The sequence below is a fragment of the Prionailurus viverrinus genome, chromosome F2 (assembly GCF_022837055.1).
Source record: "Prionailurus viverrinus isolate Anna chromosome F2, UM_Priviv_1.0, whole genome shotgun sequence".
NCBI classification, from domain to species: domain Eukaryota; kingdom Metazoa; phylum Chordata; class Mammalia; order Carnivora; family Felidae; genus Prionailurus; species Prionailurus viverrinus.
Window position 1 is genome coordinate 29,728,636 of NC_062578.1, and position 21,858 is coordinate 29,750,493.

The 21,858-nt window shown below is 39.8% G+C and overlaps 1 protein-coding gene across 2 annotated transcripts in view; it reads right to left on the minus strand.

Moving 5' to 3' along the window:
- Nucleotides 1-20,637, minus strand: part of PAG1 (phosphoprotein membrane anchor with glycosphingolipid microdomains 1) — a 61,208-nt gene extending 40,571 nt beyond the window's left edge. For both annotated transcript variants that reach the window (XM_047842260.1, XM_047842265.1), the window contains exon 1: nucleotides 20,548-20,637. The gene's annotated coding sequence lies outside the window, so the exon portion shown is untranslated. The remainder of the gene's footprint in view (nucleotides 1-20,547) is intronic.
- Nucleotides 20,638-21,858: the final 1,221 nt, after the last annotated feature.

Genomic DNA, 21,858 nt, shown 5'->3' on the forward strand with positions numbered 1-21,858 from the left:
AAGCAATTATTTATAGTGGATATGAGACTTCTCAATACTAATTGTAAAACAATACATTGCTATGGCTGAAATTTAAGAGAAGCAGTTAACCTTTTTTTTTTTTTTACATAACTTTTCTTAGACCTTTCTTCAAACTCTTTGAAATCCGACTTCATTTTATTTCCTGATATACTGGAATATTATATCAGGAATAAGCAAATTTTAGGGACAACTGGTCCACTAGCAGTCACCTACGTCCTATATTTCATCTTCTTGAGAACATGATTAAAAACAATCTGAGACATTCCGAAACATTCACTAATCTATCACAAGTCTTTGATTCTGCAGCCAGGATCCATCTAAGACACCGTGATTTCAGTAAAGTCCTCACACTATAAATATTCTCCCAAGACTGTTTCATAGTACTACCACCATAAAAATTGTAAAGGGTAGGGATAGGCTGAAAGATCAAATTCCAATCTTTCATTTCCTGACAGAGTTGTGACCTGATGCCTTTTTCCATAACCTATTATTGGATATGGCTTTCAGGTGGACTGAAGGACAGTGTCCTACCCTGGTTAACTGGAATACGAACATCCTCCATATTGTCACTGATGTGGTCCTGTTGTCATGAATGAGGGCTTAATTAGGTAGCAGCTGAACCGATTGACTAATGTCTTAAAGAAGTGGCTATTATAAAACAGTAATATCAGAAACTGTCATGATTTGCTTATCTTCATCTTTTGGTAAAACTATTAATGACATTGTTCTATTGTGTACTACATAAAGCTTGGTGTGTTTGTGTGATAAACTCAGAGATTTTAGTGCCTGGAAAAGGTTTTTTATCCTGATAGCTTAGTTTGCCTTTTTAAATAACTCAACTATACATACGAAAAGTCATATTTCCTTTTCTCTTCCCTTCTCATATAGCTGGCTGGAAGCTCAAAGATGTAATTATCCTCAATTATCGCAATTACCGTAGTCTAGCTTTTTCTTTCCTCTCTCTACACCAGCCCCAAATGCAAGTTTTTTATTTCATACATTTGGAAGAGTCTTACATGAATGTCTTTATTATAACAACCTCACTATTTCTTAGAAGTAAATCTTAATTTCTAAATACTGCATACATGAAGTTTTAAATTTAATTATCATGAACTATTTATAGATTTTTAAAAGTTTTCAATGTCCAGAATAGGTTTTAGAGGAAGAGACATTTTTTAAAAAGCAAAGGATAAAAGAAGGAAAAAGGAAGGAAGGAAGGAAAAGAAGACTTTCCCACTACATTTATCTTTTGGATCATAAGTTCTGATCTTTAAGGAAATGTTGAAAGAAGTATCCAAATGATATATGAGATGCAAAGACTAGGATAATTAAAATCAAACCAACATTATCCTAAAGGCTATACAGAATTATTAAATTCCTCTGAATTAGACTAGAGTTTTCAACCATGGCTATACATTAGAACCACTTGGGAAACTTTTTACAACATACCAATGCCCAGGCCTAACCCCAGAAATTGGCTTCAGTTGAGCAGGGATTGGGCCTGGACACTGACATTTGTAAATGTGTCCCCACAGCATGTGAATATATAGTTAGCGTTGAGAATCACTTAGCTAGACTCTTCATTCATGTTTCTAAACTCTTAACTGGGACCTGCTACTTCATGTTATTTCTTGTAGTACTGAATCATGGCATAGTCAGGATGTGACCGTGTCAAACAGATATAGCTCACTGTTCCTCTCTCCATATGAGTCCACACTGGTAACCACATAAACCAAGTTTTCTGCACATGTATATCCTCAGAGCTTGGGCCAAAAGACAGCATGTATAGAGTCTATTCCAGAAGGTGGCATTTGAGCTTGCAATACAGAGACCCAGACTCAGAAGATGTGGGTACTGAGTCATGTTGTCTGATTGTCCACTGTAACGTCTACCTATTTTTCTCTGCGTCCCTCAAACACTAATCTAAAAGTTGTATGGCTAAACATAATTGGGTAAATTAAAATATAATTATTTTACAGTATATTCAAATATGAAAATTTCACCAAGAAATACAAAAAAGTTCTCCTGGTCCGTTATTCTCACATACCACTGGTTTTAGATTACATGTCAAAGTTGACCTAAAAAATACATTCATTATCCTCCACTTGCAAAATGATCTATAATTCTTAGAGGAAGAGCGTCCTGGCAATGAATGCATTATTAAAACAATATCTTTCTTTATGCTTTAGGCTACTTTAACTTTTCTCTTGATCTCCATTGTTTAAGTGGACACAATACACTTTGTTCACCTCAGTTTGACAAACATTTATTGAAAGACTACCATGGCTTTTTCTTTCTAGCTCTTGAACATAAAGAGTTTGTCCTTACCCTGGATCTTTTATAACTAGCTGTTTACCTCCTGGAATGATCATCCTTCAGGTCATAACAGAGCTGCTTCCTCTCCATTTTCTTCTATCCTGTTCAAGCATCATGTTCTCAGAGAAGTCCACTCTGAGCAGTCATTCTAAAGCTCTCCTGCCCATCCCTACCTCATGCTTATCCCATGATCTTCTCTTCCTTTCCCTATATGAAAGCATCTTATATAATGGCCTTTGTATTTATGGTTGCATGATTCCCTTTAGAATATAACCTCCATGAGCACAGGCACTCTTTGTCCGTGCAGCTATAACTCCAAAACCAGCAAGAGTGGCAGTCACTCAGCAAATATTGACAGAGTGAATGAATGCATACCTTTGCAGTCTGACCAAGAGTGTTCTGAATACAGTCTTATATTCTTTAAGGTTGAAACTACTGATGTTAATAGATCATAAATGAGTATGTACAGTTGCAATTTTAACATGCAGTTCTCCAAACAATATGCATGTACTGGGATTTTAATCAGACCCACAAAGCCAGCCACTTTTGCAGAGAAGGTGATACGCACCCTGTGCCTTGCTGGCTCTAAGCTTCTGCCAGAGAGCTTCTCTGTTTGCACATCTTGCAATGTTGGCTGTTTCTTTCAATTCCCAACAGAAAGCAGCTAGACGTTAATGTTTGAAACTGCACTTCCAATCTTTTGTTGGGGTTTCTTTAGACCACTTTATTGGGGGTAACACCGTGCTTATTTGGCATAGGATCCTCAGTATACCAAGGAAAAGTTTTTGGATCCCTTGTTATTGGTCATTCCCATACACGTCTGGCTTGGGACAGGAGTTACATTGCAAAAAGCATCCACTTCATGTTGGTGGATTTATTACAGCCTGGGATCTTTTGTCAGTAATCTTACCCTTCCATCATTACCACATGATACTAATAGATCTGGCCAGGAAGTCAGCTGTAATATCTTCAGGACAAATCCTACTGACATATGGAATCGACAGTTGGACACTACCTCTATTTTGAGGCGCTTCTGTTGGGTCTAGATTAGCACTTTAAGCCATATTGATAACACACTCTGCCAGCTTTCCAAATATGTGCTATGCTTGCGTGTCAGCTCCATTCAGAATCTTCAATATTTCAGTTATCCATTCAGTAGAGAAAAGTATATTGGATATCACTATCAAAGTCAGCTACGTTTGTATCTTGTGAAACATGCAGTTTCGTGCCCTTGCCTAGAAAAGGCACCTGATAAATACTAGTTCCTCCTCCTGCTTTCCTCGCTATTTATATAAGAAGAAGAATATGCATCTTAAAGAAATTCAATGTATATAAAGTACTTAAATCTATAGCTTGTATCTGATTATTTCTCTTTTTAAAAAATGTTTATTTATTCTTAGAGAGAGAGAGAGCACAAGCAGGGGAGGAGCAGAGAGAGGGAGACACAGAATCTGAAACAGGCTCCAGGCTCTGAGTTTTCAGCACAGAGCCCAAAACAGGGCTCATACTCACGAACCGTGAGATCATGACCTGAGCCAAAGTCAGACGCTTAACGGACTGAGCCACCAAGGTGACACTGATTATTTCTCTTTTTAAATAGAGTTAAATTCAAGTGGTAAACTGTAATCATTATCAATATCAGAATTAGCTGATTCAAATGAAGAAAGTTTGCTCACACTATACAGTTCTAAGAGATGGTGTTATCTTGCTTTAACCACATCCAATACATATAAATTTCTATTTATGAAAGAGTGAAATAAAATGAAATGACATGGATGTTTTTACAAAAAAATACTATTTTAAATCATGACCAATTCAAATTTGTTTAAAACATAATTCAATTTCAAATAGACTTTTATAGACACTTACAGGAACCTATGTAATGCATACAGTAGGCCATAAATAGTCACAAAGCCAACACATAACTAACCATTATTTCTCAGCAATGATCATCCAAGCCTGTTCAAACTACAGGGTTGGGCTGATAGGAAACTTTGTAGTAAGTGAGTCAGGATGATTACACCTGAACCCAATGGTTAATCTTAACGTCATGAGTGGAGGCACAATCAGACATGGGGTTCTGTTGTGTGAGAGGAGGCACTAACTATGAAGTTTTCTTGCCAAAAATGCGAACCTGAACTGATTAACCCTCTAGATATAACCACCAGGATTTTACTCATTTTTGTTGTTGTTGTTGTTTTACTTCCATCACTGAAATGATCAAATTACAATCAAGGATTTTGTCTCCCCAGGTCAGTTAACTCACACTCACAAGATTGTGAGGTTTCTGATTAAGTTTATGTATGTGTCTATCTATGAGCAAGAAAGAACAAATTTTATATATGCCACTTGTATAACTATCCATAATGACTGTCATTAATGTGTCAACTAAAATGCCATGGACTTGTAAGGAAATGAAAATGACAAACTGTGGCATTAACCATACACTGAGAAGACACTCCTAGGGCCTTTCTTGCTCCTTTCCATGGTTGTGTAATTTTGTGGTTCTTCTTTGAGGTTCAGTCTTAGCCCCTTTTCCTTATTTCCATCATATTTATTTCCTGGAGTCTTACGCAACAAAATATGTATTATGTATGTCCGACTTGGCACTTTTTATGGCAGACCATAGAAAAAAGGCAATAACCACAACATTATTAATAACACAGGAGATGTACATGGGTTCAGGGGTCTGACAGACACAGGTTAAATCCTGCTCCACTGGTAAATCACCCCATGATCACCCCATGATCCAGGTGGAGTCTCTCAGTCTGAGTCCTTTACTCATCTACGAAGACCCAAGAGTCCTCACCTTCCCTCACCACAGGGCAGAGTTTTTTTAACTCTAACTTAAGAAAACCACAGCACACAGGGCATGGTGGTTAACACTCAGCTTGAAGTTCAGGGCAGCCATTATTATCACCTTATTTTTGTGTAATACTCCAGATCTTATCAAACATTTTCACAGATTTTACTTTTTGACTAGCTCAACAATCTTATGAGAAACCTTTAAGGCAGCGTTCTCCTTCTTTTAAATCATTATTGGTGTTTTACAACAAGGAAACAATAGACCAGAGGGAGTAAGAGGCTGGCCAAGACCCCACCTAACCCAGGAAAACAGCAGTGCCATCCCTGTCTTCCACTCTAAATCTGATGTTCTTTCCTCATGGTGTTGAAAATGCAGTATTTAATACACGGTATTAAAAAAAATGTGGTTTCATACAAAACGATGTTCTCATCAACAAGCCAGGAACGCAAAGAGTACACAGCTGTCCCAGCCACCAACTCCAATGCCACAGCGGCCTGGCGGGTACTGCAAACACAGGGGCAGGCCAGATGGAAATTCACCACGCTGAAGTATTTTCTCTTTCGCAAAGACACGTAATGTTTCTCATTTTTCTTTAAAGAAATGTTCATTTCTTCTAAACAACTTGTTCATTCTATCTTCTGCTTTTTTGCTTAACTCGAACTTAGTAAAACCACGGCACACGGGACATGGTGGTTAACACTCAACTTGAAGTTGGGGAATAACAGCGTAGGGTGGAGCAAACCATGACTCCACACCCTCCCACTTTGGGTGCTGGTTGCCGTTCTTTTAAAAGGCATGACATCCTCTCGAAGGGACAAAGTTCTATGGTCTTAAAAGGTAGAATGGTGGTGTATTACTCAGTGTCAGCCTGTGAGAACTTGCATTAATACTGGAGATGTAGAAGACAGAACCAGTATTTACGTCTTACTAATCATCTAAAATCTGAATAAGACCAATTATGCCTCCTAAATCTGTCGATGGCTTTCATTTGAATAGGGTTTCCAACAGCTTTCAAAGTGTGTGTTTTAGGTAAAATGTTTAATATACTGTAAATTCTTTATGGTAACAATACCAAAAACCTCAGGATCTCCAGGGATCTCTGAGACTGAGCATAGCACATGTGCATTTAATTTTTATTTATAAAAAATCATTGCAGTAATTTAAGATATTTGCAGGGTAAACTTCTCTGAATTGGGTTCAGAAGCCTGTATACAACTTCTAGTTTGCCAAACAAAGTTAAAAAATATGGAATTCCCCTTAAAGATATTAGGTATAAACAGAGCCATCAAGTTGAGAATAGCAAGCCCCAGATGGTCTATTAGTATCAACAAAAACCACTGTCCTTGCCAACATGAATTTCATAAAGCAGAAATCACTCTCAGGCATGCACAAACAGACATATCACGTCCATGAATACTTATTACCATATGCTCGGTACCAGGTAAGGTACTTTATTACACGGTCCATAAAACATTACTTTAAACGCAAACACCAAGTGTTCAAATGAACTGTTTACTCTTACGGCAAAGGCACTGCACTCCCGTGTCTTAGGGTGAGACAGGGTGGTGATTATAGCTGGGACCGGCAGGCTTTAAAAGCAAAAGCAAGGCCATCAGCAAACGTGTTTGTGCTGGGCTGTCTTGAATGTTTTAACTTCTATTCTCTTTTTCTTTCTGATCATCTAAATTTCCGGGAGGCAATGTTTGTGTTGTTAATAACCTAATGACTGTAAATATGATGGAGCGGCCATGTAAACCTAAGTGTCTTTGTACAATCATTGCTGGTGAAATAAGGAACGGAGGCTTCTAGGGTTTCAGTAGCTCTTCACGCCCATCACTCAGAGAGGAAGAAAGTGAGACAGGTAAGGATGAGGACCATCGGTCTCAATCACTCCACCTCAAGAATCTTCTAAAATCATGAAAGGAACTGCAGTACAGTGGGAGCTCGGCACCTGGAAATTAGTGTTATCAGGTGGACATGGCCTTTTGAGGGCCTTGGGGCTTCTGGAGGTGGACGGCTGGCTAATAGAGGCTGGATTTGGGATGCAGAGCCCAATGATCATCTGAGATCCCTTTAAGGAGCTTAGAAGCACCACAGATGTAAAAAGCAGACACCATCCTCAATGAACATTTGCCATTTTTCTATACTACATGTTCTTGAATCACCTCTGATGTCCTATTTATTTCAAAGAACATAGATTTTTTTTTTGACCCAGTTCACATCACTGATTAGAGAGAGTCTAGCTGTCAGACAAATAAATCTCCACTGAATCCAATTTATGGGATCCAAGAGCAGTTTTTGGATCAATCTGGAACTATATGGGGCTACGCTTGTTTTGTGAAAATACTTATAAGGCAACAGTGAAAGAAATCAGTAAAGATTTATTAAGGTTTTCATTCTTTGCATAGGTTTAAAAATGGGTTCTAACCCATTAAAAGGGCCTTTAATATTTTTGGAAATGAAATACTATACTTTACTATCTCTATTTTTTTTTTCTTCTCATTAAGTATATCTTTCTTCCGGGCAGCTGTGAAGATGCCTGGCCCCACTGCTAGGTTTTGTCAGACTCATCAGGTGACAATTCCTGAATACTGTGCCAAGATACACATGCACTCATAGGCAGTGAGCTTTTCTCTACTTATATTACTTTTCTGCAACAGGGAAAGAAAGCATAACATTTATGTAGCCTTTGTGAATACCATTTGGTGGTTCATCTGATGCTCTTTAAAATAGGTAATTAAAAGAATCTTGCTGAAACTCTGGTTTCTAATATATGTAAGAAAAAGTTAATGGCTTCTACTTACTGAACATCCACTATCTGCCAGACACTTTTTAACTTGGAGCCTCATCTAGAAAAATCAAGTTACAGTTAACTTATTCTTCACAGGACTGTTGCGAACCATAGGCAGGTGGAGAAGGTTGTGTAAGTGGTTACAATTCTTCTCTTCCCTGCATCCTCACCCCTAGCAATAGGACTTTGTAGCCCCTTACAGTAAAAAATGCTGCCCATTTCTCTACTCTTAATTCTCACCTAGCCTTGCAACTCACTTTGTCTAATGAAACGCAGTGGAAGCAACAGTGTGTCAATTGTGAACCTCACCCATAAGCTTTGCGGGTTTCTGGTCTCATTCTTGGAAGCCTGGGGATCCTCTGTGTGACCCTCTGTATGAATAAGCCCAGACCAGCCTACTGAATGAGAGGCAGGTGCCCAGGTATCCTCACTATACCCCCAGCTAGGTGCAGACACCTAGCTGACTGTAAGATGACTACAGACACATACGTGAGCCCAACTGAAACCAGCTGCCACGCTGGGCCAGCCCAAACTATAAACCTACAGAGTAAGGAGTCCAGTAAATGGCTGTTGTTTTAAGCCATTAAGCTGTGGGGTGGTTGTTATGCAGCAAAAATGAACTGACACAAAAGACATTACTCTCTTCACTGTACTAAAGAGAGCTACAGAAGGTAGTAACTTGTTTAAGGTCACTCAGATGATAAGTTATAAAGCTATCAGATTATTACATCTGTATTATGGGCCCACCCAATTTGATGTAAATGATGTAAATGCAAATGAAAAAGTACATGCTGAGTGCCTTCTAAATGCTCTGTGTTGGGCTAGCCATATTTCCTATATTCAGGAAATTTTACAATCTCCATTTTGTTTTTCATTAAGGAAACTGCAACTTGACAGTTTCACTCATGCTATTGTTTTCATCTCGCACTGTTTGTTTTCCAGGTTTGAACCTCCTCAAGTCATCTCTCAGAAATCTCCCTTAACGTCCCAAGACAGAATTAGAATTTCCATCTGTGGTTGATTGCAAAAATAACCACAATTACTCTACTCTTTCCTTTATCCTCACCCTTTGTAATAGAACTTTTCAGGACTATCCATCAAGAGATAGAGTCTATTTCCCTAGCCCTTGGACCTAGACCCGACTTGTGACTTGCTTGGCCAAGAAATGTGGCAGAAATGATCGTGTGCCAGTTCTGAGATGAGGCCTAAGGTGCCCCATAACCCTGCATTCATTCTCTAGGTAACCCTAACTCCCTCGAGTGATGAAGACTAGGCTAGCCCTGTTGAAGGATGAGACAGAACGCTGAAGGGTGAGAGATAACATGGACCAGAGTTCTGTCAACCAGGTTATCCCAGCCCACACCCCAGACACGTGAGAGCCCAGCTAAGATTAGTAAAGCCGAACCATAGCTGAACATTGTTGTGTGTGGGAGCCTGGTGGGGACCAGAGGAATTCCCCAACTAAGTCCAGCCTTCATTGCCAATTACAGAACCAATGGTCATACTGAGTCACTAAGCTTGTTATGAAGCAAATGATAGCACAAACAGATCCTTCGTACTTTAAAACTTAAAGTACCTTTAAAGCTTGTTTTTGGAACAGCACATATATTCAATAAATGTTTATTGAATGAATGAATAAATGATCAAATATCCAATTACATTGAGATAAGATTTCTCTGACAAAACAAAACCCTGGCTTTTTACTTTTATTCTGAAGTGACTAACTTTTTCTTTCCTGGCTGGGAGGCAGAATGATGTATAGTACAGGGACTGAAACTTACCGGATGTGCTAAGTGTTAGCTCTCACTGATCTTGTACGGGAACTAAAAAACTACGTAAAACAAAAGCCACAGCAAACACTGTAGCACTAAGGCATGCAATTTCAAAATCAGGGCAAACTCTCCTGGTATTTGTGAGGTGGAGATTTAGGGCAAGGGACATGCTTTTGTTCCTTACTACTGGCAAACTTCTTTCTCTTTGGAAGTAGACAGCAGTCCCCTCTTATCCATGGTTTGGCTTTTGCGATTTCAGTTATTCACAGCCATCTGTGGTCCGGAAGCAGATGACCCTCTGATACGTTGTCACAAGGTCAGCAGTAGCCTAACGCTACGTCACGATGCCTCAGTCATTCCCCTCACTGCATCTTATCCCGAGGCCTTTTAGCCTCTCTCATCATCATCACCAGAAGGGTGAATATAGTACGACAGGGTATTGTGAGAGAGAGAGCACATTCACGTAACCTTAATTATAATGTGGTTATAACTGTTCTATGTATTATTAGTTATTGTTGCTAATCTCTTACTGTGCCTAATTTGTAAATTAAACCTTACTGTAGGTATGTATGTTTAGGAAAAACATAGTATATCTAGGGTTCAGTACTACATGTGGTTTTAGATATGGAGGGTCTTGGAATGTGTCCCCTGCGGACAAGGAGGGGGACTACGGTTCACTCTTTAAGTGACTAATAGCTGCTCAAGTCACCCAATTTAGAAGGGCCGGGGAGTTCTGCTGGACGGAGACCATCACAAGGCCTCAAGGCCAGGAGTCTCAATTTTTGCTGCATATTGGAAGCACCTGGGAAGTTTTAAAACAATGCCTCCAGAGACTGGTTTAATTAGTTTGGGGTACAAACTGCACACGGGGATTTTTAAAAGCCCCCTGAGTGATTTTATTGAGCAGTCAAGGTTGAGAACCACTATTCAATTGTTCCGGGAGTACTTCCATCAGTCAAGCGGTTATTATTCGATTTAACTTTCAAGGCAGACCTAAGTAACCTTTCTTTTTTTTATATGCCTCTACTCAAAATACAGCACTGAAATACTAGAGCTAGAAACTAATTTCTTATGGACAATGGCTGACTCAAAAGGAATTAAGAAATAATTATCAGATGAGTAACTTCCTAATGATTAACTCAACAAGCGTAATATGGATACTTGGCAGGATCTTAAGTGTGTTTAGAGGCCTTAAGCATAATTAGGTATTCAAAATTTTATTATCATAAACTAGAATACCACAAATAAGCTATCAATTATATTAAATAATAAATTCAAGCTAAATTACATTTAAGTGTATGATCCAAAGGCACATTAACTGAAAAAATTTGGTTTGAGATGTACCTTATATTTACTTATATGTACTTCATCACAAATTAAGGTATAGTTTAATATTTTAATAGGATTTTTACTTCAGATTTGATGCGGGTATTTCAAGAAACTGTGGTCTTGTCTTCTTTTAATGCATAAGTGACTCTCACGTGGCAACAGTATTATTTTCAGGGACTATTTCTTTTGTGGCAGAGTTCAAAAATGCTGAGAAAATGATGGATAATCTCATGCTATAAACTATCATAAAGTATGCAAGTTGGCTTAGTGCCACCATTTTATCCTCAATAAATTCCATAGCTACGATCACAAACAGACCTGTAGCACACAGGATCAGAAGTTTGTATGCCACAGATTCCCCGAGAGAAAAATCTGATTTGGTCCTCTGACTTCCTAGAAATGGAAAATGAGGTCCAGAGAGGTTAACAAGTCAAGTAGAGCCGCTAACCAAACGGCTGGGAATCCAGCCCGGGGAGCCTGAGCCCGCACCCTCTCAGCCCTCTGGAGACGGGCACAAGAAAGAAAAGCAACTCATGTGCGAGCCTGACACAAATGGCAGCTGGCTGGATCTGGCCCCAGATGTTGCCAACCCCTGCTACAGACAGCTATGTTCAAAGAGGACCTCGGCAAAAACAGAACCAGTTATCACTCCATACTCTAATTATTCTTGTCACAAAACAGACTGCAGTCAACTCTGCCATTTAATACATTAGCTATAGTTATTGTAATTTTTCTAGTTTACTATTAACTTTGTACGTTAACATGGTACATTTGTACCATTAATGAGCCAGCCAACATTGGTACATTATTATTAAGTAACGTCCATACATCATTCAGATTTCCTTCGTTTTCAGCACTGTCCTTTTTTTGTTTTAAGATCCCATCCAGGGTACCACATTAGATTTAGCGTGCTCTATTTTTTTTATTAGTTCAACACTCTGTGTGTGTGTGTGTGTGTGTGTGTGTGTGTGTGTGAAAGAGAGAATGAGGGAGAGAATATGAATATCTCTCTTCTGTTCAGGCAAGTAAGAGCAGAGAATTACTACTCTCATATTGTCTAAGGTAAAAGGAAAGGGCATATTTTAATAAAGTAATCTGGAGTTTTAATTATGAGAAAAACACTGTGGAGACATTTAGATTAAAAGGAACTTGACATTTGGAGGGACCCAGAAACATGGTGTCTGATTTCAACATGGGTTTACAAAATCGAAAAAGCAAGGAATGGGGCAGAGTAGTGTGAGAATTTAACGCAATAAAAGGCAGTTCACATAGAACTAGAGTAATGCAGAAGAAAGAAGTAATATTGTGCAATTTGTCATTTTCTTTAGGGGAGTTTGCATTTTTAAAATCCACAGAAATGCAGTTACAGTTTCCTTGCCAATATTTGTATAAAACATTTTCCAAACAAGACTGATTCATCTTACTCTGAAATGAATTGTTAGATCACAACAGAGAATGTTAAAGAGTTTGCATCCCTTATAGAAATGCCAAACATTTTACTCTGCCTGATGCTGTACTATAAATAGGGAAATTCAAATGCTAAAAATGTTCTCCAAGTTGCCAAACATAGTTCTTCAGCATCTACTTCCTAGTACAAATGACTCATTCTTCCAAAGTTTGAAAATGAAAGCTAGTTACAACTCACAGAGGAATATTGTAGCTTACATCAATTAATTAAATGTAAAAGAGATTTCATTTATATGTATTTCTTTTTCCTTAGGTCCAATCCATTGAAATGCTTTTTCAGACTTTTACTGAAGCTTTATTAAAGAGTAGCTATTTCGATGAAGGTGGGTTTTTAAATGAACAATTAGAATAGTCAAGCAACATTAAGACTGTTGGAAAATAATGATGTTGATTGAAATCATTTTGAAATGCATTAGCTGCATTTGAATATAATAAATGTAAAATTTATTTACTGTACTAAAAATAAGTTAATAGTGAAGTTGGAACATGAAAACTAATAAACTCACCTAAACAAGACAGTACAAATAATACTCCAGTGACCAAGAACACAAGGAAATGAAACTCTGAGAAATTTAACGTGATTAAGAAAATTAAGACTTAGGAAGAAGTCACCTTTTGTTGTAAAAAGAACAATAAATAGTGGAAATGACATTGATTTATGGTTGGTATTTCAAAACAGTATATGTATGTATGCGTATCTTACAATAAGTAAAGAGAACATAATTAGTACGGGGCAGGGGAGGTTGCAACACATCTGAGGTCAGCACTCCCTGAAAGAGGTAATCGCTGACTTTCCCTGAGAGCTGGAACAGGAAACTACAGCAGATGTTCCTGTCATGTAGGGCGGGGGGCATGAGGCAGGCAGGGCAAGAGTGGTTTCATAACATTTTCTTCTAATCAACTGACTCCACCGGTGGCCTTTAATCTTCTTTCTGCAAATCACCATACCTCATATTATCTCATTACCAACCATTTACTCCAGAACAACAAGATTCTCTTTAAACTGCACACAAATAATTATTGCAACGTCTTGTCCAGGCTGCACTAAAGTCTTCACCTGTTTTGACTTGCATAGTTCTATTTTTGCAAGCCTCCATCAGATATGTTTTGGTTAAAAATTTTATGGTATACAAGACAGAGATGACTTAAGTACAATTATTTGATTTTAGATGGGTTATTATGAAAGTTTGTATTATTATGCTCATTTACATACAAACCTTAATAATTCTGAGTGTTTCCTACTTAACAAGTGATGTGCTATTCAATGAGCTCTAAGTTCCTTTTATAATAAAATACATGACTTTCAGACAAGTTTTTGAAAAGGCATATTGGTGTATATCACATATATAAATATTTTCACAAGTAAGTTTCAAATATATAGGTTCCAAATTATATTTAATATGTTACAGTACCAAAAAGACAATAATTGCTTTCATTAGCTAATGTTTGAGTATTCAACATTTTGGACAAACATAATCGACCTATGATAATTTTTGTGTTTACTGTTAAAACAATGAGACAAGATAAAAAGGTTGAGGCTGCTGTTTGTAAGCGTTTCTCTGCAACAAACATATATTTTGTCTGATCTGACCATGTTGTTAGCTTGCCAACAGGAGCTTGAGGACATATATATTAACGGTATGGATGATACTTAATTCTAATAAATGAAAAGCCAGATTATATGATTGTCACTACTACTTTTTCTTTTTTTAACATTGAATTTTATACCATATTCCTTTTTTTGGGGGGGGGAGAGAAAGAGAGAGGGAGATCTGGGGAAGGGCAGAGGGGGAGAGAGGGGGAAAAAAGAAGAGAGAGAGGGAGAGAGAATCTCAGTCAGCCTCCTCACCCAGCACAGAGCCCAGCACAGGGCTCAATCTCACAACTGTGAGAGCATGACGTGAGCCAAAATCAAGAGCCAACCAAATGAGCCAACCAGGCAGCCCTACCATACATATTCTAATAAACTAATACAAAACTTACCAAATATATTAAGATATTTAAGATTCACAAAAAGTATGATATAACAAATACTCATATAACCACTACCCAATTTAAAACATAAAACATTATCAATACTATGATAAGTATATAAGAATTTTGACCAGATGTTTGAAGCTTATAATATAACATTGATACTTCTTATGCCTCTTGTCTCACTAATCAGCTATCTGGTGTGTGTACATATATACATATATATACATATATATATATATATATATATATACACACACATATACATACATATATATACATATATACATAGACATATATAAATAAACAATACATGGCTGTATTAATTAAAACTTCATTGGAAACTTGCAGCATTTGAGTGAGCATATTTGTTCATCTGACTGTCATCAGTGGCTTTCTACGCTCTTAGAGGTCCTCCAACAGTTTTGTTTTCTTTAAAAATATTTACATAATCATGCTATTTACTAATACTTTAAAAAGAGGCCTTGGACTTGAACCTTTACCACCCTAACAGTGTAAAATCCCTGGGACACCTCTGAATCCCAAAGATCTTCTGAAGAGGCTGTAGGGAAACCCTGATCCAGGCTACGACAAAGGGTAAGAAGTTGGACATGAGTGGGGGACAAGGGGATGAACGTCCTCAAAAGTGAATGGATGTAATGACAGCGTACAAGGGCGGCCACACAAATGGGCTCTGCTGTATACACCGTGCACCCCAGCACAGCAATCCATACCTTGGCCTCCCACCACACAGCCCTCCAGGTTCCAGAGAATACTCCAGAGTCCAGAGAAATCAGACCCAGACACCTTCACATACAGCAAAGCAGAGCTGGTCTACAATATGTAATGATTTAATAAATGAGGACCATGTATCCACAGCTACCTATGAAGCACATTTATAGACGGCCCAAATCTCTTTGGGACCAGCCTATCACAGAGCCAAAATTTCTATCCAAAAGAGTAAAAGGCCACAAAATATAAACATCATGAGAAAAATTTGGTCTCGGAACTAGGAACAGTTGTTTCTGCAGGAAAAAATGTGTTTTTAGCTTAGGACCCTATTAATCACAAGGCTATGATTCTAGTTTTCTCCTCAGACTGTTCATCAGAAAGCATTGAACAAAACTTGGTTCTTTCATATTAACCATGAAAGATTTCACAGAATTCATTCTGCATACTAACCTCCCTCCTTCCTCTGTGTTTCCTACATTATATTCCCTGTGCCTCATTTCACCTTCACCTGTTTTTAATCCACTCTGTCTTAATGTGTTATATATTGTGCCTTATTCTTACAAACCCTTCTGGAGCAAGCTAGGATATAAACAAACAGTTTCCAGCTTTTCATAAAGATGAAAAGAGCTTAGAGATAATCCAGTTCTATCCTCCATATTTTACGGATGAGAAATCTGAAGTTCTAAGGTTGCAATGATTATTGGTTTAAAGACGAGCTGGAATTTAGGGATCCCAAATGTAGCTGACTGATCTTTCCTCAATACCTGATTACCTTCTATGACACATCTGTTGTCTCTCCTTTTCTTTTCTTTTTTCTTTTCTCCTTTTCTTAAGGCAGCACTGCCCCAGGGGTGCTGGTAGACATTTCTCCCCATCGGCGGGAATAAAAAATTTAGGAAATTCTGCATTCTACATCTTGCTCTGGAGAGTCCCAAGAAAATTCTGAGAAACCTGCACTAAGTACATCGATTTAATTTCGTTTAACCCACGTCTCTCAAACATCTGATTGTAAATAAAACGTTTTTTCTTTTCTCTTTCAGGAGCAGCAGTAGGGAGCTGAACCTATTAACATCTCTCTTTGGGAAGTGCTGGGTTAAGTAAGACAAGACCGACCTCCCAAAGCCAGCTGTCTAAATCCTCACCGCGGGTGAGAGGAGAGTGGTCAAACATCCAACTGACATATCAGCTTGAATAGCGGCGTCTCTCAATGTTGGCAAGTCCAACACTGCTGGCCTCACGGCTGGAGCACATCCCACCCAGTGAAAGAGGTGCGGAGGCAGAGGGACAGTGGCCGCCCTTGGCCTTCCTCCTACTGTTGCTGGGGGGCCCTATGCAGGCGTGCTGCGGAGTCCAGCTCACCCTGACGGCCATGGAATGTAGTGGCTGGAATCCCGGGTTTACCACACAGCATTAACCTGTACCCACTCTGAATTCTAGAAGGACAGAAATCAAAAATGCTTCTCTTGGGGCGCCTGGGTGGCTCAGTTGGTTGAGCATCCGACTTCGGCTCAGGTCATGATCTCGTGGTTCGTGGGTTCGAGCCCCGCATCGGGCTCCGTGCTGACAGCTCGGAGCGTGGAGCCTGCTTCTGATTCTGTGTCTCCCTCTCTCTCTCCTCCTCCCCTCCTTGTACTCTGTCTCTCTCTCTCTCAAAAATAAAAATAAACATAAAAAAACCATCTTTTTAAAATGCTTCTTCCACCAATGTAAATAAACGCCAAGAGACAAGGGGTGCACAGTTTGAAAACCAACAATGTAACACATCACGTGCACTTCCATGGGGATGGCATGTGTGTTTACAGATCCCCAAGGGACATGGCTTCGAAGCAAGCTCTGTCGTTGGTACATGTACAGGAGGTACCTGTGATTGGGCGCATGGAGCCCTAACACACTCTGGCACAGACAGCCCCAGTGCACATGCCATCTTCCCTTACCACCTGCGGAACCATGGATAAGTCACCCACACTCTGTGCGCTTCAGTTCCGTCTTCAGTAAAACGGGAATAATATTAATGGTAGCAGGAGTGGGAGAGTCAAGTGGATTAAATGAATTAGTATCTGCAAAGTGCTTAGACCACTGCCTGTCTCACAGTAAGAGCAGTTTAAGTGTTTGTTAAATAAAATAGTTAAGCATTTACTCCAATTTCCCTCTATTGGTATACCTATACCAATAGACAAAGTCTTTGGTATGTCTTTTGTCTGTCTGTCTTTTTGCAACAGACAAAGATGAGCTGTAACTGGTGAAACAAGACCCTTGCAACTCCTCGTTTTAAGACAGGGATAGTCCTTGTCTCCTAGTTACAAGCCTATGAATGAAGCCAGACCAGGCGATTCTGCCTCTAGCGGTGCACACACTGACTTAGCTGCCTGGGAGCTCCCACTGCTTTCTGGCAGGCCGTGGCCGCATGCTCTGGAGAGCCAGTTGTCACTGGTGCATGCTAATGATCAGGCCTCCAGTGCAGCGGTTACCGGGGATTCCAGCAGAATAGGAACAAGAAGGCAGGATGGGAGTCGGGGCCACCAAGGCACAGAAGCGCTAGCAATTCCTGCAAACTGTCTTCTGAGGTCCGCGGGTCGTCTGCCCCAGGCAGCGTCTCCAAGGAGCCGTTGCGGGGACAGGAGGGACTGGCTGCACCTTAGCCTTACCTCCCTGGGTAGCCCTTCACTGGGTTGTTAAAAATAATAAAATAAAAACGACTTTAAGAACGGACAATATAAATGTACCCATATACTGAAGCAATAAACAGAAACAGTCCTGGTTAATTTTTCTTGGTTCCTTTGGTATTTACTTGAAAATATCATCATATAAATATATTTTATATATTTTTAAAAGGTTATACAAACACATCTTTGAAAAGATTGCCAAACACACTTTAAAAGACTGAGAAATTTAAAAATTAAGCAGATAATGTACCTGAATGATGTCATAAGTAGCAGAGTAAAAGATCTGCTTTTGGTATTTAAGGCTGACCCTTATATAGGTTACATAAAAAGCCGAGAAGGGTTTGCAATAATCTAATGACTGAGTGTACTGTGACATTATCACAACTATAATTTTAGAAATGTCATAATTTACGTGATATAGTCCTTATAAAAACATGCAGAGAGTTCTTACAAATATAAGCCAAGACTGGGGAATATGATAAATCTCTCTTGGAGCATAAGGACGAGGGGCCCTTGAACTTGGCTGGGAATGGCCCCAGCACACCTGCTCTTGGAGCTCTCCTGGTCTGGCTCATGTGCTCTGAGAACATAGGAGCCTGCAGCCTGACAACATCTTTTTCTGCTCTAGTAAGAAACACACAAGCACACATATGAAGTCCCTGGACACCAGGGGCTGTTGGGGACCATTGCACCACACAGTACCTGTGCTGGGGTGGGGGAGGGGGCAAGTGGGGTGAACATAGAACCTTAAGAAGAAGAAACACTGGGCCTCAGTCTTGCTTTGCTTTCTGCCGTTTCAGTTTCCAAGGCAGGGTTTGCACACTGCTTTGCACTTTTACTTCTACAGTTGTTAACTTTAAAGTTCTGAACATTTGGGGCATGGCACCCTCTCACAGAGTCCCTAGCAGTGTACTTCTTACCTCAAAGCGTATCTTTTAATGGGTCTTTTTTCTCTTACCTTAGGCAGCCCACACCTGCTTCTGCGAAATCATCAGATGATGCACATAGGTTATTTTTCATTTACACTGACATGAATACAAATGCACAGGGAGCAATCTCAAAGCAGGTCTGGTGTGTTCATAAACTTTCATGATTGCAATTCTTGTTACTACAGTATTTTAGATAGGCACACTGCTGCTATCTTGAGCCTTTTTAATGTAATACATGCATAATGTAAGGTAAGGAAAACTATCACTTAAAAGAAACTATTTCCCCAAATTGTGACTTGCATCTACAATGAGAAACTACTGAAATATATCATATTATATTATATTATATTATATTATATATATATATATATATATATATATTTTTTTTTTTTTTACAAAACCTCTAAGCTAATCTGTTGCTCAGGATTTTGAGATTCTCCACTGCTCTGCTATTTTCCCATTCTGTATGCACAGCACAGATTCCTGCCAAGCCTATTACAGTGAACAAACAATGTCTTCTCTGTCAGAACAGACAATGAATAGTATCAAAAAATTCTCCTCTAATGTACAGCCTCCATTTCCCCCACCCAGCCCCTTCAGAAAAGAACCACCAGGATGAGGACTGATGAGGAAAACATTACTCGCTCCTTGCCGTCTGAAATTGCATTCTCACAAGCTAAGGACTAAGTAACGTCAGCCATTTATTAACTGCTAAACAGAGAAAGCTGACAAGTTTATTTTCTTTTAAATTGGATCGTATATTTTTGCATGTCTGTGGGTTGTGTACATGGGTATCTTTATCAGGAAGGAAGGAGGTGTTTTATCAGATGTAATTTCAGGGCTTAGCAAAAACAGCTTTTGGCTAAAGACTGAGCAGCAACAGGGGAACTTCATAGAAATGACACAGCGATTTGTGTTAAAATATTGGCAGCCAATTCATGAATGCTAAAGCTGACGGTGAATTCAGCTGTTTCTGTTAAGCCTTTATTCCCGCTAAGCTCATGATTCATAAAGAAAGCGCCTGGAGTTACTCCTCTGAAATGTACAGTATGATGCTGACAGACTCCTTTTGGGAGTCTCTCTCTCTTCTCTCTCTCTCTCTCTCTCTCTCCCTTTCTCTCATTTTTATTTTCTCTCTCATACGTGTGCCCCTCCCCCACCCAAAAGAGGTATTAAAGATATGATTTTCCCAACCAAGAACTTCATGAAGTATTTGTCACCAACCAACCACAGGCTCACTTAGTAGGTAAAAGCAGAGCATGGATTTCCTTTACAATCTTCCACACATTTGTAAGTCTTCGTTGGTGTAAAATATTATGATTCCGCTCCCTTTCCCTTTGTGACACGGGCACAGCATAAATGGTCTGGTAACCTCTAAGAAGAAGGATGCCACACGTTCCCCATAAAGGACAAAATGCTACTGTAATAACCAAACTACACCGCCTGTCGCTTTCATGAACACCAGAGAGAGATTAACACGAAGCAAAAAGTACAGCTTCCCCTTTCCTCCCTTCCTTCCTCCCACATTTGGAGAACAACTCCATGAGCTCCCGGTTCGGCCGCCATTCTCCTGGGAACACAGGAGACACTGCAGGGTGTCCCCACGGTCCTGCTTTCTTCTCTCCCTCCCTCTCGCCATGGCACTCTGAGTCTGTGTTAGGCTAAACAATCCGGCCTTTGTGCAGGACCCCCGCAATCTGCAAATCCTAATGACGGGCCCCCTTCTTGTTACAATGGGAATGTTTACCTTGGAGAAATGTTTGTCCAAATAAGTAGCCAATATTCTGGCAATGTACTGCCTCAGAAATGTGCTGAGAGGCCTCTCTTCCTCCCCGACCTATAACCAAAGAGAAAGAAAGTTAGGGGAAAAAGGCAGATAGACATAGACTTTGAAAGACACCTGTCCAGTTTGCTGTACAAATGCTCGCAAATTTACGCCAAATGCTGAGTTTTTTCATTCCTTCCTGAGCAAAGCTAGCTGCGAGGTCGAGGAAAAAGTACAAACAGCAGTAAGTAAATAAAAAATGTTTTCTAATACTCAATGGTGAATCAAACACACATCAACTTATTGGTTCTTTCCATATTTCCCCTAATATTGTGATAAATAAATCTATGTGTTATTGTGGTTAATATTAAAATTCAGTTCCTGAATTTGAGATAAAAAGCGATTTATTTGAAGAGTATGGTTTTTTTTTTTTAGCATTTATTTATTTCTGAGACAGAGAGAGACAGAGCATGAATGAAGGAGGGTCAGAGAGAGAGGGAGACACAGAATCCGAAACAGGCTCCAGTTTCTGAGTGGTCAGCACAGAGCCCGACGCGGGGCTCGAACTCACGAACCGCGAGATCATGACCTGAGCAGAAGTCGGAGGCCTAACCGACTGAGCCACCCAGGCGCCCCGAAGAGTATGTTTTTAAATAAAATAAGCCACGATTTAATTATGAGAATGTCATATTAAAAGGAGCATTATGGGGGCGCCTGGCTGGCTCAGTCGGTTGAGAGTCCGACTTCAACTCGCGATCTCACAGTTCATGAGTTCGAGCCCTGCGTCAGGCTCTGTGCTGACAGCTCGGAGCCTGGAGCCTGCTTTGGATTCTATGTCTCCCTCTCTCTCTGCCTCTTCCCCTGTTCATGCTCTCTCTCTCTCTCTCTCTCTCTCTCTCTCAAAAATAAATAAAATAAACGTTAAAAAAATTTCAAAGGAGCATGATGGGTACAGTGTGAACCGTGTGGCCTGAATGACACACAGATCTCCTTATCCCAAATTGCTCCTTCGCCCATTCCACTGTGGGCGTAAGGGAGCTGTGCACAAACAGAGGGATGACAGGCAGGGATGCTTTCCCTCCATTTCCCTCCTGATTCATGAGCACCCTTCATCGCATCCCACCCGTGGCTTTGCTCTAGTTTCGTGCCCAGCCTTTCCTCTATCCCCCTTTCCTCTCCAGATCTCTTCCCATCCCCTAACAAATATCCCCCGAACCGAACCTCTGTTTGATGGAAGACACCGCAGTAAGTGCAGTGTGAGAGGGAGCGGGGGGGGGGGGGGGGGGGGGGGGG